The 15,945-nt window shown below is 39.4% G+C and overlaps 1 protein-coding gene across 3 annotated transcripts in view; it reads right to left on the bottom strand.

Annotated features, from left to right (window-relative positions):
* The window catches only part of LOC145434897 (sushi, von Willebrand factor type A, EGF and pentraxin domain-containing protein 1-like), a 221,150-nt gene that overhangs the window by 175,658 nt on the left and 29,547 nt on the right, over positions 1 to 15,945 (bottom strand). The window lies entirely within an intron of this gene.

Below are 15,945 nucleotides of genomic sequence, written 5' to 3' on the forward strand. Positions count from 1 at the left end.
CATAATCAAATAATGCCTTCCGACTTCAACAGGCAATTTCGCGAAAAGACAGCACGATATATGCTTTTGTATTCAGTGTGTGCAGGCGATTTGTTGGAATAAGTCGCTATTATTTGATCAATCTATACATCGCATAGTATGTTGCATATCGTCACTACACGGCATGTCGACCAAGGCGCGAAGTAACGATAGAAATTATCCGTCAGTGCGATAATGTTTAGGAAGATGTATCACCGCGTCGTTGCTTGTGAGGTCGAAAGTATAGGTGTATCGATCACGATGTATAGTTGGAAATCTTTACGCAATAACATGCTTTACCGACACTGCATCATCTATCAAACGAAGTTGGCTCGTAGTTCTCTGGAAACTAGTAAAATAGTGAATTATAGTCATCCGACTGGCTTCCGCTAGATCAAGGGTGGGCAAACCTTTTAGCTGGAGGTCGCATTGAACATCCGAATCTATTTACCGGACGTACTATATAAAATTCCGCTTATGAGCCAAAACGAGATATTAGTATTTGGTTACAGTAAGGAAATGGAGATATTTTAAACCAACCAAAAATCGATTTGATGGTATCGTACACGCATCAGAAACATTGATGGGATTCTATCTGTCAAAACTAGGGCTGAAAGTCGGTTGTCCCGATTTTTACAACAGGATTGAATCCGGTTTTCCTAGTACACACGAAAAGTAATAAACTTGCTGGAGTGGGTAATCTACAATACCCGAAAAAAGTCATTTCCTTTCGTCTATCTCTGATGAGTAGCGATTGAAACCTTTTAAAATGGCTGGACCTTGAGGTCGGGCTATCGCGCCACCAATGAAATACAAAAAAGACTATACAGCAATGGTCGGGAACCTGTGGCTCGCGAGGCATATATGGCTCTTTTGGGTATAAGATATGGCTCTTTGCCAAATATTTATTTTTGTACTGAATTGATCAATATTTCAGCGAATTGTTTAGATTTTCGGAATTAGTGTGACAGTTACATTCGATTAATATCAGTTATAATAAATTTTAGGCTATTCACGATGAATATGCGTTATCAATGGTAAGACTTGGACTGTCTGTGCCTTATCTCTCGCTTCGAGCTTTATTTTCGAACAATAATTACCAGTTTTTACAGAGAAAATGAGGCGCCTACGATGAATCCCGTGCAGTGAGTTCAAATTATTACGACCACGATGTCACGAATTTTCAATTGTGACGTAACAGTTGATCGGCATGTATGGCTCTTTGAGAGTTATAATGGAAAAAATAGGGCCAATCTGGCTCTTCCGACAAAAAAGATTCCCGACCCCTGCTATATAGGAATATAACTTATGACTAACATTGTGAAATAGATTAGGAAAATGTTTAATCAAGTCCCTGCAATAATTAAATTTGTAGTACACATTTTATCAATATTTTTAATTAGTCTCTTGATGTTTCACGGGCCGCACAAAACGGTGTTGCGGGACCGTAGTTTGCACATCACCCCTGCGCTAGGTGGAACGATCATGAACTGACACATATGCCAGTCTACGTGAAACCTAACCTATAACATTCATTTTAACGCTACATTGCGGTGGGCCGAAAACCATGCATAGCAGATTTGCAATGCTCTCAGAGCTTAAGGTGGTCTTAAGCCTAACAAATGATGAATTTTAGCGGAGTGTGTGTACCGTCACGGAATGAAGACGATGTAATTGCGTTTCAACCGCTGTTCGTGTGTGTGTTGATATCAAATGGAATACCCTGATTCGAAGCAAGTGACACTTCTCAAAATCGTAGTTTTCCGGATGTGAGTTATGAGAAACATATCGAACATCTCAAACAACACTCTTCCATAACTAGGGTTGCATTTAAAACAAAAATCAATTTAAAACAAACATGTTTAAAACAAGGCCCTTGTTCAAAACATGTTTTTTTTAAGCCATGACGTCACGAATATTAGATTGTGTCATTATAGTGGATTGACATTGACAATTGAAAATATTGGGTAAATATACCGCCTCTGACGAAATATATGTACCATAGCTGTTGAACCGACTATTTTGAGGGTTCCAATCCTCCCACAACGATATACGTTGGCTATATGTGGTGTTTATTGCCCGTAGGCTCATGCATCATGTTTTTTGGAAAGTTTTTACACAATTATGGCATAATTTTACAACTAAAAAAAACATTTTTTTTAAAAAGCCTTCGTATAAAACACTGTTTAAAACATGTTTTAAACAAAGTGTTTTCAAACACTGTTTGTTTTAGCTGCAGCCCTATCCATATCTAGTTGGTTAGAGTCGCAATCATAGTCCCTGAAATGTCACAGCGTTTTATTAGGTGTGTTGAAATCCGGTTAGGAGAACCTTAATGATGTGGACACAGAATCCGGTGAGATTTGAAAATCAAAACTGGAAACTAACAGAGCTACATAAATAATACTATGTTTGGCCAAATCCTGTCGACCCTGTATTTAGCATTACACATTGTACTATTTCGCTACTGCAGAGATGAATTTATCCTTATCTCATATTAAATCGACTTGTGTCCAAGTTTCGAAACTCTGGCGTCAATCTACCATTTTTGAAAGTTCAAGTATATATAATTTAAGTGGCGGTATGAACATGTAATATTTCAAATGGATACCGGCATGGAGATAACGCAGTCGGAGTTCCCTATATTCGCTTGCGAGGCTTCAGACCAGAGCAATATACATTCAATGATTATGCGCGTAGCTATGTAGTATGAACCAGGGATATCTCCATTAGATATCCTTGAGTAGGCTATGCACTATGCACTCATGCAAGCATATAGTTAACAGTCTTCTCGGGCGTATTGTGCCAACAGAAGCGTCCAATGCAGTTGCAAGATTATTATCAAAGTAAAGAATTATTCTTCCATTCTTCCAACCAACCGCGCACAACCTATTAAAGACAGTGAATGATGAGATCTCATCAGTTACAATGACCACACGCTCGCATGTGACTGCATTCACAGCCTCGTATGTATAGTTAACACGAATAGCAACACTGCGGCAGCGATTGACCGATGGCGTGATTCTGGTGTGCAATGACTTGTGTACTTACGATGATGAATGATATTCGGATACCTCCTGCTAAACGAGGGTCGATAGTGCGCACGCAGTTCACATGCATGGGTTATCCGTTAATCGTATCAGTTTTGTAGGCAATCACCTCCGAGCCATATAATAGCGCAGTTAAGTACGACAGCCGAATGCATTGAGGTAGTGCGAGATAAACTTTTATTTCGATGAGATGGTTTTATGTGCGGAGAGAATCTGTTTGCATGAATAGATCAACATTGGCGCGACCAATTGAGAGCTATAAGGCGAGGTTTGCACTGTTTCTACCCTAGCTGATTACTGTATTAGAAGCAATGAAACTCGCAGCTAGACGAATAAAAGTGCTGACAAAACTAATGAGGGATTTGCATAATTGAATATCGTTGACATAAAAATACGATGACCTTGTTAATGGACGAATTTAGTCGTAGCTTATCAAATTGACTTTGGCTGACAGGTTCTTGGGAGATCAGGAGTAATTTCAAAACTAATGTCAGATAGCGGTTGGTTGGGTATTGACATGCGAATACCGATATTTGTATACACACGGATATTAGATCAATAAGATCATCGATTTTCGGATATTTCCCAAGAAACAATTTAACAAGTGGGCTTCCCTGACTCGCTCTTTATCGATATCCATGCAGTCAACAGAAAGCTAAGGTCTGCATCCGAGTACGATGGATGCGAGTCCGATGGATAGACTAACAGACTGCAAATTTGATTGCGCTCATCTGTCAACAGGACTTCTAGCAGTTAAGTGCGAATCATGACTTCATTTCGTAGCAAACCCAAATCCAAAGCCGTTGTTGATCCGACAGTTATTCGAAGGTCGTACGGAACTTGGAATTTCACGGAAATTACTTTCCCACGTCCGAATAGGAAACTGGTTTTGCGAATACAATCGATTCGTTGTGGCGAAATAGCGCAGTGGTATAATCCGCGGCTGCAACCCCAAAGGGTTGCGGGTTCGAGTCCGACCAAGATCGACCAAAGTCTTCAGATGCGTTGTTTTAAATCATAACTAGGGCAAGTTTTTGTTGCAGTTAAATCCGTGGAAAGTTGCATTTATTCATTTATTTTCGAAAAAAGTTGCAGAAGTTGCATTTTGACCACATTTTGCTCGGTTGACTAAAAAATAGGTCAATTTTTCGGCTGAGCTCCCAAAATACCCGTAAAAGCGTTACTTCGGTGCTGATTTACGGTGTTTCAGTCGAATTTGGACGTGTATTTCACCAACATCGAAAATACTTTCATGAAAAATCGAAAAAGTTGCATGAAAAATATGGACAAAAGTTGCAAAAAGTTGCACTTTAAGATTCCTTCGAACAGCTTAAAACAGCATTCTACATATATTACGAGTATTTAGGAAGCTGCAGGAAGCTGTAAAATAAAGTTGCAAAAGTTGCAAAAACTTGCCCTAATCATAACGTATTTTCTCGGTCATCACTGCTTTCCGATAAAGCTTAATTGGTTTATTGAGTTCAAATATAGCGACGAAAAAAGTATCATTTTGTAGTTTGATGAGCGGATCGAATGTTTATCCCGTTCGGCAAAGCTGTTGCGTACCATGCACACTGCACAGTGCACAGTATATGTTCGAATGTTCTCGTATACAAAGAAATGTATTCAAAGAGCTTCTTGAAGGTACAGAACTTCAATATACAAATGAATAGTATATTCATATTGAAATAAACCCGAATATTTTCGGCTGGCACTCGTCAGGGGTCAGAAACTATTCATAATAATTCTTTGATCTGCTAAAACAATCTTGCATGACCTGTCGTTGTTCTAGTAGCATAGTAATCTCTTTAGTCTTTAGCATGTGGAGGCGATAGGGGTTCAGGTAGATATTGCTACAAGGATTACAAAATGAAAACAGTGTACTATAATACTGATCTGTAGATTATATGTGCTCACTATTAGCTATGACCACAGTACTCTGTTTTCGTTGGTGTCTGATTCACAACATTGGGAACCGCGCCAAACGTCATAAATATACACTGTCTAAGATCGAAAATCAATATTATGATCTAATATCCTCGTTATGAACCTACCGATGCATTTAAAATGGCTATCGATCGTACAGTCATATAAGTCCGATATTTATCAGATGCGGTAAAGTATTCTCACCAGCAAACATAGCATTGGTGCCTAATTTTCACTAAGTTTGCTTGTATAATATTTAGAACAGATGTTAGATATTACTGAGCATGTGTTGAGGTGATTCAAAGCATCTAATGTAGTATATGCTTTGCAGCTGTCACCAACTATCTAACCTAGTTATTAGAGGTAGTCTTTTTAAGTGCTACAAACGCATTGTGTTGAGATTCGAAGCGTGCGTTCTTGGTTGGAATGGGATGATAATAAATCTTTGTAATATCCATTTTTGTAACAGTCAATAGTAATCGTATTCAGAGTGTGACAGGCCTTATGTTAGCTTCTGTTAATTCATGCTCCCATAGTATATAGCGGCAGCGCAGTAATGGAATCATTTTTAACATGTTTACCGCAGTAACCAACGCATTAACTGTAACTCGATACGGCGTGTATACTGAGCCGCAAGCATGAATTTTCTAGCGTTGTTATTACCTTTATCGCTTGGACGAGGATGAAGGCACTCAACACATTTTTTGTTGAATCCATTTTCAATGAATATTCTAATAGTTACGTATTCTAGGAAGGGGCGGTTCCCATGAAGCTGGCGGCCCCCAATGAGGCTCTGTTCGTGAAAAAGCTTTGAGAGAGAACCCCCGCTATAAATACATCTCTAATTAACTTGTGATATCGTGACAATGTACCAAGATCAATACAATGGTCAAATGCCAGAGCTACAACCAATGTTCCTTCTAATTTTTGACGAGTCTGCGCACACTCACGAACTCACTGCGCATACCCTTGGAAAAGAGTGCGTAACGACTAAACAAAGTCATCACTTCGGATTTTTTGTGCGCAACTTAGATTTTCTGTGTGCAGAGACCGTATCAGCACTGCGCATTTGCGCACGTTCCCAGCTTAGAGGGAGCATTGGCTACAACCTCTTGCTACCAATTAGATTTCCGCTCTTCATGTAATCTCCGGAGATGAATATCTATGATTCTATATTGAAACTGCCTGGAATTGATATTTGAGACGCAATGTCTAGCCAGTGTGGGTCTGTAGAAACTAGCTGCCACTTAATCGAAAGGGTATTTAGGGTCAAGCATGACCAGACGGAGTATTTCCAAACTTACGCATTTTTGTCCACATTATCCAGTTGTGACTCATATCCGCTCCAAATCCAGTGAACTCATCAACGTAGGGCCTTATCATAGAAGTTCGTGTTTATAGGCTAAACTAGGTATGAAGCGGTGTTCATTCCAATATCCGATTAATGAAATCAAGCAGTATTACCTCCGACAAATAGTGCATTATCTTTAAACTACAGTTGAGGAATATCAAATAGATAAATCAATTCATTGTAGCGGGTATTTGACGCATAAAATATCGAATAGTCCATACAGTCGTGAACTCTATATCTTCGATTTGTTCAGTAACGAAGTATTTTTACTTATTCAAACAATCAAATAAGCTTGTGTCAACCTGTACTACTCACTCAAATGGTCGTGTTATAGACCGTCGGTTCTCGACCACCGGTCCGTGGCAAGTTTCCTGTCTGTCCGCCAGATATATTAGAATTTTATACCTCAATTTCAAAATGCAAGAAGTTGGTTGATTATAGAAATAAAACATCAAAATTTAAACGTATTTAGAAGTTTGGAATGTATTTTGTATGCTGTCGCAATTGAGAGTTGATATAGTCCACTTTGGGGGTGCGTCACGTTGGTGCATATGCTATAAGAAATTGTTTAAAAGTAGCCTGCAACTCGTGTCGGACAAATTTTATGCGAAGGCTACGGAGCCTTTTATACAATACTTCGTTACATTCCGACAGTGCAATTAAGCGACACTTGGCGGTACAATAGATAGTAGATATAATAAGTAGCCAACTCGCATTTCTTTCGAGGATGCTTAACAATCACAATCAGGTTAGTGGTCTGTAAAAGGACTCCAATAGAACCACATATAAATATTTAGTATAAAAAAACAGCATTAAATAAAGTTTACAATATTACATTTAAGTTTCATGCTCTTGTCGCAATGTGTTTGTTTGTTAGCGGTATTCATCGTGTTTGTCGACTATTTTGGTGATGTACACTAGGCCGATTTTCTTTATTTTATACAGTAGCTGCCGACTTATAGCACGGCCCACTTCTAGGACTGTGATAAGTGGAGCGATTTTTTGACATGTCAGAAAAGTCAAAATTAGGTCAAAATTGTAGCGTTAGGTCAAAAAATGTCAAAATTGTTTACAAAGTTCAATTTTTTTGGAACCTGCATGTCGTTTGTATCGTAGATTTTTCACTGTCGGCGAACTTATCATTTGAAATTTTACAGCTTATAGGCTAATTTGTAGGCCTACATTTGTAGACGGCCATTGTCTGCTCATTCTGAATCATAAACATTCAAATGAAACAAATAGGTTGGCATTGTGTTATGCTCAACATACGGCAATATCCTAACTGAAGCAAAACTGCGTGGGCATTGCATGGTCTTTATATCCTGAAGCGCATGATGAAAATTTTCTGGTTGACCTCGGTCGGACTCGAACACACAACGCATTGATGTTGCAGCTGATGTTGCACCACTACGCTATCTCGCCATTATTTGTCGTAATTAAATTTAGAGTGAATTCGGCTGTTTGAAAGTTCGTCGTTCCGCAACTTTCGCTTTGATGTTTCACCGGTTCGCGAGATCAAAAAGTTGAGAGCCACTGTTATATACTACTTCCATTTCTGATTTGTAGTTGTTCTACGTATAACTACTTATTTTTTACGCTTTGGATTTTGCAAAGTGGTTCCCTACCACTAGACCGGTGGTTCCCAACCTTTTTGTCTTCATTTCCCGCTTCAGATTTATCCCGAGTCTCCATTCCCCACTACCCAAAACTTTTGTCATTATGGAACCGATATTTGCTGGTTTGAGTACGCAAGACAATCGCCTATAACTGCAACATAAAACGTATTGTAAACCGATACCGGTAGCCCTCAAAATTTAGCGAAAGCGTTATTTCACGTCATACTGGTCGTGAGGGAGGCGGTTGTGACGCCAGCATTGGTTATCTAGTGTTAAAAACGAGTTTTTCTGAACAACAAGCAGTTTCGATACATACAATCCAGAACAGTCAACTGCTCGACCACACTACCTTTTGAAAGTTATTTTTTGAGTATTTTCATGTCTTCATTTTATTCTTCTACTTGAAGTGGTTATGCCATGTCTTCGAAGTCGCTACGTGCATATGAAATAGAATGATAATTTCACTTTCACTCGAGTAGCCACGCTTAATATTAGACCACCTCTCAAGTAACACAAGTTGAACGTAAAATTTGCATATCGCAAACGCAGACCGCATTACCCGGGGTCAAAATATCATAACAACGTCATGCACAAATTAATTTCCTGTTAGGCACATTCTTTTTCTGACACCTCTTGACGAGGATGACTAATTTCATATGCCTCCGGCGAACTGATCTAATGCAACCTCGCACCTCACGCGATTGTTATGATAAACGACGTGAAACTTACGGAGGTGTTTTGATTAGTAAATGGAGTCGTCACGTGGGCTACTTGAAATAGGATGGTACTTATGAATCTTGTCAGCATATGTATTGCAGTTGCGATGAGTCGAACTGTCAGAAACATGTGGGCGTCGGGAGTTTACATAATCATTAATCATGCTATGTCGCGCAAGTAAAAATGATATAGTAGTTAGTTGCAGTGTAGTTATTGTCATCTAACGCTCTGAAGCCGGGCTAAACTGTTGGAAGCTTGTAATCAATATCGGCATCGCGTAATGGCGTTTAAATTGATATGTAGCCTGCATTACGTGCATGAACGGAGAACGCCTGGGGAGATTAGGGATTACCGTTGGGGTTAAGTGCAAAGAGTTGTATCGGATATGATGCATTCGTTGACAGCCAATGCCAAGGTATTATTCCCTCTGCGAGAAGCTGCAAAAAGTTAGAGAATAGTATCCAGAATAGATAAAGTAATCACCGAACTCTGTTTCATCCGTCACTTTAATTATGCGCCTGCGTATAGTTAATCGTCGTATATGTGTGGGAAAAAACGGTACGCGAACGTGAGACTTCAGCTGGATATAACTGTGTTTGCGGTCGTGGCGAACTTCTCGTGAAACTCAAATCCTGAAGGAAATCACCATGGCAAGACGCTGACGCTTGGTAATCCTACCAGTTGCCATACTTGGCGTAAATAGTATCATCGTCGCAGCCATTTCTATGGCTATTAGTGGCGCCTTTAACGCGTGACATCTGACATGTAACTATCCAATGCAAGCATCGGGCGGATATAAGTTGTCTTCTCCAACAAAAACGTCATACCCTACATATAAGTATTACAAAAGAAAGAGTTTATTGCCGTTTCGCCGTGTTGACGGGTCAGGTTTTATTCTACTACATCGGTCTTGTTTTCAGTTTGATCGTATTCCAGCATTCATATTGCTTCAAAATATCCTCAATGCCGCAGAGAGCCAGACAGGATTTTTAGGCTACTTCGACTGTGAGTTTTGCACAGTCACTTGCATTGGTCATATGGGCATAAATCGTCTGGTGCGAAGTGCTTTATTATTATTCGCGATATTGTCAGCACTAAAACCTCGTCTGAAGGGTTGAGTTATGGATTAGAGTTTATTGATTATGATTAAACTAGTAGGTTTCGAACTTGTGTTAGAGTTACTGACTTGCAAGGTTCGACGCTTCTAAAAGTTTTGTTGACGAAGAGTCGACTGCGTGATCGCGGGTAGTGGCTTTTAACCGATTTGACCAACTGAGCAATGTCATCCTGTACAATGTAACAGCGTATATTTTGTTAGCGTTGGATATTAGAATCCTACGCTACCTCCGACTTCAAATCCTACGCCACCCCTATTCTGCTACTGTATTCGGTCTCATGAAGTTGCTACCGGGTTACTACCTTTGAACAGCATAAAATAACATCCTTATTCACAATGAAGGCAGAGTGCCCCTTTGTGAATTCGGCCACTTCAGTTAGGCCAACACTCATGCATTTCTGCAGGAGTTATTTAGTTTACGTCTAGTACTCTTGACAGCCAGTGTGGTTCATTGCGATTATACGTAGAAACCTTGTTTCAGTAGTGTATTACTGATTTATTGTTTGTATAGGCATTGTGATGTCGACTATTGCGCATTTCCGCGACTGTGAACACAGTTAGGCAGCTACTTAATAAAACGCGTTACAATGTCAGCTTTCGTGTACGGTTGATGACCAAAACTCGATTTCTTTGAAATAAAATCGGATTCCAGATTAATGCCAGTGATTTTTATGCGCGTGGAATGTGGATCTATGTGTCCTAATGACTTCGATTCGTTTACAATTAACATGGCGTCACATAATTTGATAATAGAAAAGTCGATTTCTTTGAAATAAAATTGAATTCCAAATTAGTACCAGAGTGGACATGGATCATAGTGCATGGAGATTTTGCATCGTTACATTTTTACATGGATTTGTATGCGCGGAGAATGTGGATCGATGTATCCTAATGACTTCGTTTCGTTTACAATTTACATGGCGTCACATAATTTCATTAATGAAAACTCGATTTCTTTGAAATAAAAATAGAATTCCAAATAAGTACCAGAGTGGACATGGAATCTAGTGCATGGAGATTTTGTATCGTTACATCCTAATGACTTCGTTTACGATTCACAAGCCATTGCGTATAATTTCTTGTTAACATCTAAACGGAAAACCAGGTTCTATTGATTCAAACGCGTTTCAAAGTACTTTCGGGGTAATAGTATACTGGCTGAAATAAAAGTAGTAATGATGGTTGCGTGACTTACGTCAAAAATCCTAGCTATGCGCAGTGTTCCGCTTCATTGCTCTTAGTCCAGACAGATTTGACACTCAAAAGGAACGAAATCGTATAACTTCCAGCACTCGGCCCCAGAACATTGATAAACACCAATATTATCAGAGTTGGTGTAATAAATTGCACGGATTAGGTTCAAAATTGCTCTGAATCTGCATCGCGACAACATCGCGGAGATTAAATCACATCTGTCAGCGACCTCATGCTACCTTACTGGATTACGGATAATGGATTATTACTAACGTTTGCAAAGACTTTCCAGAATAATGAGCTAGCAGCTACCAGTTTGCTGCAAGGTTAGAGTTGGCTTAGGTTATTTTGAATGTATCGAGAGATGTTGACACTCACTATTTTGAATGTATCGCTATATTTATTGCTTCGCTAATATGACAGATGCTGTTTTGTAGCTCACTATATTATACTGAACTGAACCGTCATAATTTGTGTATTCAATTCAAAAGAACCCTGGCCTATGCTTATCATGAAGGCGCTTGGTTACCGCTGTGATTTTCGTTATAGCAGTCCTCAGTGTTAGCTCATCTACAAGCAGAATATTGTTTATGTTAAATTTGTATCCAGCCCTGTCGGAAAGTCAGTAGAGAATCTTTTACTTTTCACTTACAGTTGAGACTATGGTGAGCAAGGAATTTCCGTTAAAGATAATTTTTGCGCGTGCCTTTGCAAAAAATTGCCAAGAAAAGATTTACGCATGGAGTAGCGTCACGCTCGTGCATCTCAATGAATTGATATTTGAAAGTGTAACTTCGTAGTTTCTCGTGTTCTCGCTTTTAATTGAGTACATTTACTCCAATAATATTTCTAAGGGTATGCCATACATGCAGATAATCCGAGAGGTTACGCGGTTTAAAAAAGGTTTTAGGACCCCTGCTTTATAGTGACTTCGTTTTTGCGTGGCGCCTTGTCGGGACACATGCATATTTCGTTTTATATTCGCAATCCGAATTCAACGAATCATACGCGTGACAAAATACGTCAATAACCAAATTCATGCGGAAAAGGCAACGTCAACATTCAAATCATGCTTAGTGCCAGTTTGCACACCCGCAAAGAGTAAGAAATTTTATCATTCTACACATAATGTCGCCATCATGGTCTGCAACTAGACGTAAAAATATTCAATAGTCGGATTAAGGATCAATTTCAGTGACCATTGGCATCGATCTTTGTTTAGATCAGCTTCCGGTTGAACGCACATCGATAGCCTTATATTTCTCAGTATTCCACAGTAATAATCAAAACAAAGCGAATGTCGCGAGAGAAATATCACAGCAATTACGTCACCATTAGCCTAGCGTCGGTCAGTCTAATGTCGTTGACGTAGGCCTACCACACGCCCCCCCCCCACCCCCCATCGAATTTCTAATATAGTAGTTGGATACGGTGGGATAATGTTCTCATTACCCCTTTGCCATCGTTACTCAATGATAGTACAGTCACATTGAGATGTCCAGTTCAGGTTTGTTTAGTAATAAACGCCGAAGCGGCATGATACTGCGATACTGGTGTATTGATATCGTTTCTCAAATGAGTGAAAACTTTAAATATAGGCTTTGTTTCGGGTCAAACCTCACAAGACATCAACACGATTTAACTAAGCATCATCAATATAAGATGAATATAGTTTTCGCATTTCTAGAATTATTTTTCCGTTATTGATCAACAGTGAAACGCGTATTTCAAAGTCATATTTAGAAACATGGTGTAGAAGGCATTTCATGGACTATAGAAATAAATATAATATTTGTGGCACATATTACGTATATCCTCGTCTCGCTATTTCATCCATGCCCGCGTTTACGGAAACCATATTGCGCCTGTTATCTAATATAGTAAGTTACCGCATGGCTCTGGCGTATCGCAGGACTATTTTCTTGTTGAGGTATATGGGCTGCGAATGATATAGAGACCGCCACTCCGTTATTTACTTCATCTAGGTCGTAATTGCGACATTATGGAATTCGATGTTTTACCCAAATCAAAAACTGATCACGGTATTTTCTCCATATATGACAAGGTCGTGGAGTGTGTCTGATCAAGTGCAGTAACATTGTGTGAATGCTTGGTTGCCTTATGGACAATACCATAATGTCATTAACCTTTCGATATTATTCATTCACTATACTATATATTCCAAAATAGACTAGATCAATACCCAGTCCAAAAGCGACTCTTGATTTTCACTAAATCAATTTTCACATCTCTGTGTTGCCGTGCCTATACTATGCCCATCACCATTACTGTAACATGGCTGTCTAATCGTACTATGCCAGGAAATTCTTTCTGCCGACAAGTATAATTCTTTACACTCTTTTCGATCACTCTAGAAAAATCTATAATCTAAAATCTAGAAAAACCCATTTAGTCAGTGGAGAGTTTCGTATACAGAATTAGGGAATATAGTAGTGCTGGAACTAAATGAAATGTCACGTTTTTTTTCGGTTTAACAAAATGCCGCTCACGTACATTTTTTGTGCAATAGACAACGATTCGCAGCCGCAATTATAAGTTGCTTTCGATCTAGAATTCCGACTATATGACACATTCGCTAGGAAATTATTGAATGGCTGCTCAATCCCATGTTTTAAGTGGGCATGGTAGTCGTGGACTTACCACATTTCTATATTACACGGTAGAATTGCAGCGTATGAATCGGGTTCTTTCCCAATTTGCATTCTTTTTGCCTGATTTCAATCTAGAAGTACGTTGCAATGTTGTTTTAAAGCTCCCCTTTTCGAGTGAATAGCACTAGACTACACCCCTGCGGTGATCTCAAATTTACCGCAACCATATGACTATAATTTTTAACCCACAATCTTTGTCAGTTTCTAGCTAGTGCATGGAACGTTTCCGTCGGAAAGCTATGAAAGTCAGACCCGTTATATCTATCTACCGAGGCTGTATAGCACAGTAACACTTCATGATATCATTTCGTGTCTTTTGGGTCAACGTTTGAAGGAAATCTTCATTTTATTTAGGAGTTTACTTGGTGCCTGTGTGATAGCTTTCGGTCATCATACATCCTAAGCATGCATTTATAATATGTATATGGTATGGTATGGTCATAATATGACGTATTCATTACTTGAGGTTACGATTTAACAGTGTTTGACCTCGTCACTTAACGAATGAGCAACTCTCAGAAAGTTCACGAATCAAAATATGTGCAAAAAGGCTGTGTCGTCAGTACTTACTACTGCGACTTTCGTGTGTGTCGTGGCATACTTCAAGTCGGCCGATTCCAAATCAAAAACAGAACATAGCCGATTATTTCCTACTATGCACCCGTAATGTCAAATATTTATCATCAGCAATGTAGCTGATCAGTGATCATATATTCATAGAAAGTTCCAGCGAACCGAAAGCTCATGACTTCCGCAGTGTTAAAATGGAATTGAGTACGCACCGCCAGTGCATGCATGCGGTATACTCAGTGCATGTAATGTACTCAGAAAAAAAAGAATTTGCCGTTCAAAGCAACGTATCCAAATGTCTTCCGCACTCGCCGAGCACCAAGAGTATATACTATATAGACACCAAGTTATACCACCCTTAAGCATGTTTGGAACGACATTTCGTCGAACAATATTATATATTCGGCCCGGTGACTAATCAATCATCTTTAGTCATATGCGTGAACGCTTCGTGAAATACTCTTTGGATTGGTGCATACGCCTTCGTCCAGCAGCGTTCGAAGCTGATATTCGATTCAATGGTCTTAACCACATCCAGGATTAATTGCGCTTTGTGTATTAATATTGATTACGAATAAATTATTTTACTTATACTATAATCCTCAATAGCAATCAGTGTTTTGAATATATTACCAACCGCGCTGTCAATTGGCTGAAGTCCCCTTGCGTCGGAAATATTTTTACATCGAATTGCAATCAACGGTACTCATTTTTCAAGTGAACGAGTAAGCAATCGACCATTCTGTATTTTTCTCTGGTGATTTGCGAGATGTGTATTGAGCTGCATATATTAACGTAACGCGTTGAGGTCTCATTTGTGGTCGGAAACAACTAATTCATTGTGCGTTCGTTGGAATTCAGCTGACATTACTGCAGTAAACCAGCCATGTCTGAATGCGGCCAGTCACACGGTGCGCGACGCAACAAGTGGCCACAGCAGCTGAAGTCCGATACCCGATAGTTTGTATTGCAGTCAGAGCAACAACGTCGTCACAGGGGCGTCAAAGTGCAGGCTGCGTTAAATATGTGGTCAAATATCATCTTATCAGTTTGTCAGTAAACGTCCTTATGCACCGGGACTCGATTCGACAAACATTTCGTGTGTTGGAAGATAGATGATTCAGAAATAAAGTCAAGTGACGGCTACGTAGTGAAATAATGTACATGCAATGACCGGAATATTATTAATATCAAGAATTCAAAGTATGGACAGCGATATTTGTCACCCAATGTTGATTTCAACTATATTTCTGATTATGTATTATAGTGCAGGGGTGTCAAACATACTGCCCGCATCCGGCCCGCCAAACGGTTTCATCCGGCCCGCGAAGCAATTTTGAGTCGATTGAAAAATGCGTGAAGGCACGAAATACTTCCATTAAATAATCCATCACGACAGCAAATGTAGAGTATGGTTATAGGCCATGACCATCGGACATGTGATTTGACTTCAGTCACCATTGGGATCAAGTCGTTGACGTTGACACCTAATTTAAAGAAAGAAAATAGTGGATACAGAGTTCAGTGTTATATGTAGAAAACGGAACCAACGCTATGGTTATTCACAGAAGTGAAAACGCCAATGCGAAACGGTTATATGTATGTTACATGGAGAATATATTAGTTAACGGAAATATAATTAAAATATCTGTGGTCAGCTCTTGTATTCCTCAAAATGCACGCGCCGTCAGCATACGATTGAAACAAAGGGTGC

The sequence above is a fragment of the Botryllus schlosseri genome, chromosome 3 (assembly GCF_051294905.1).
Source record: "Botryllus schlosseri isolate E-star chromosome 3, Bs_hap1, whole genome shotgun sequence".
Classification (NCBI taxonomy): Eukaryota; Metazoa; Chordata; class Ascidiacea; order Stolidobranchia; family Styelidae; genus Botryllus; species Botryllus schlosseri.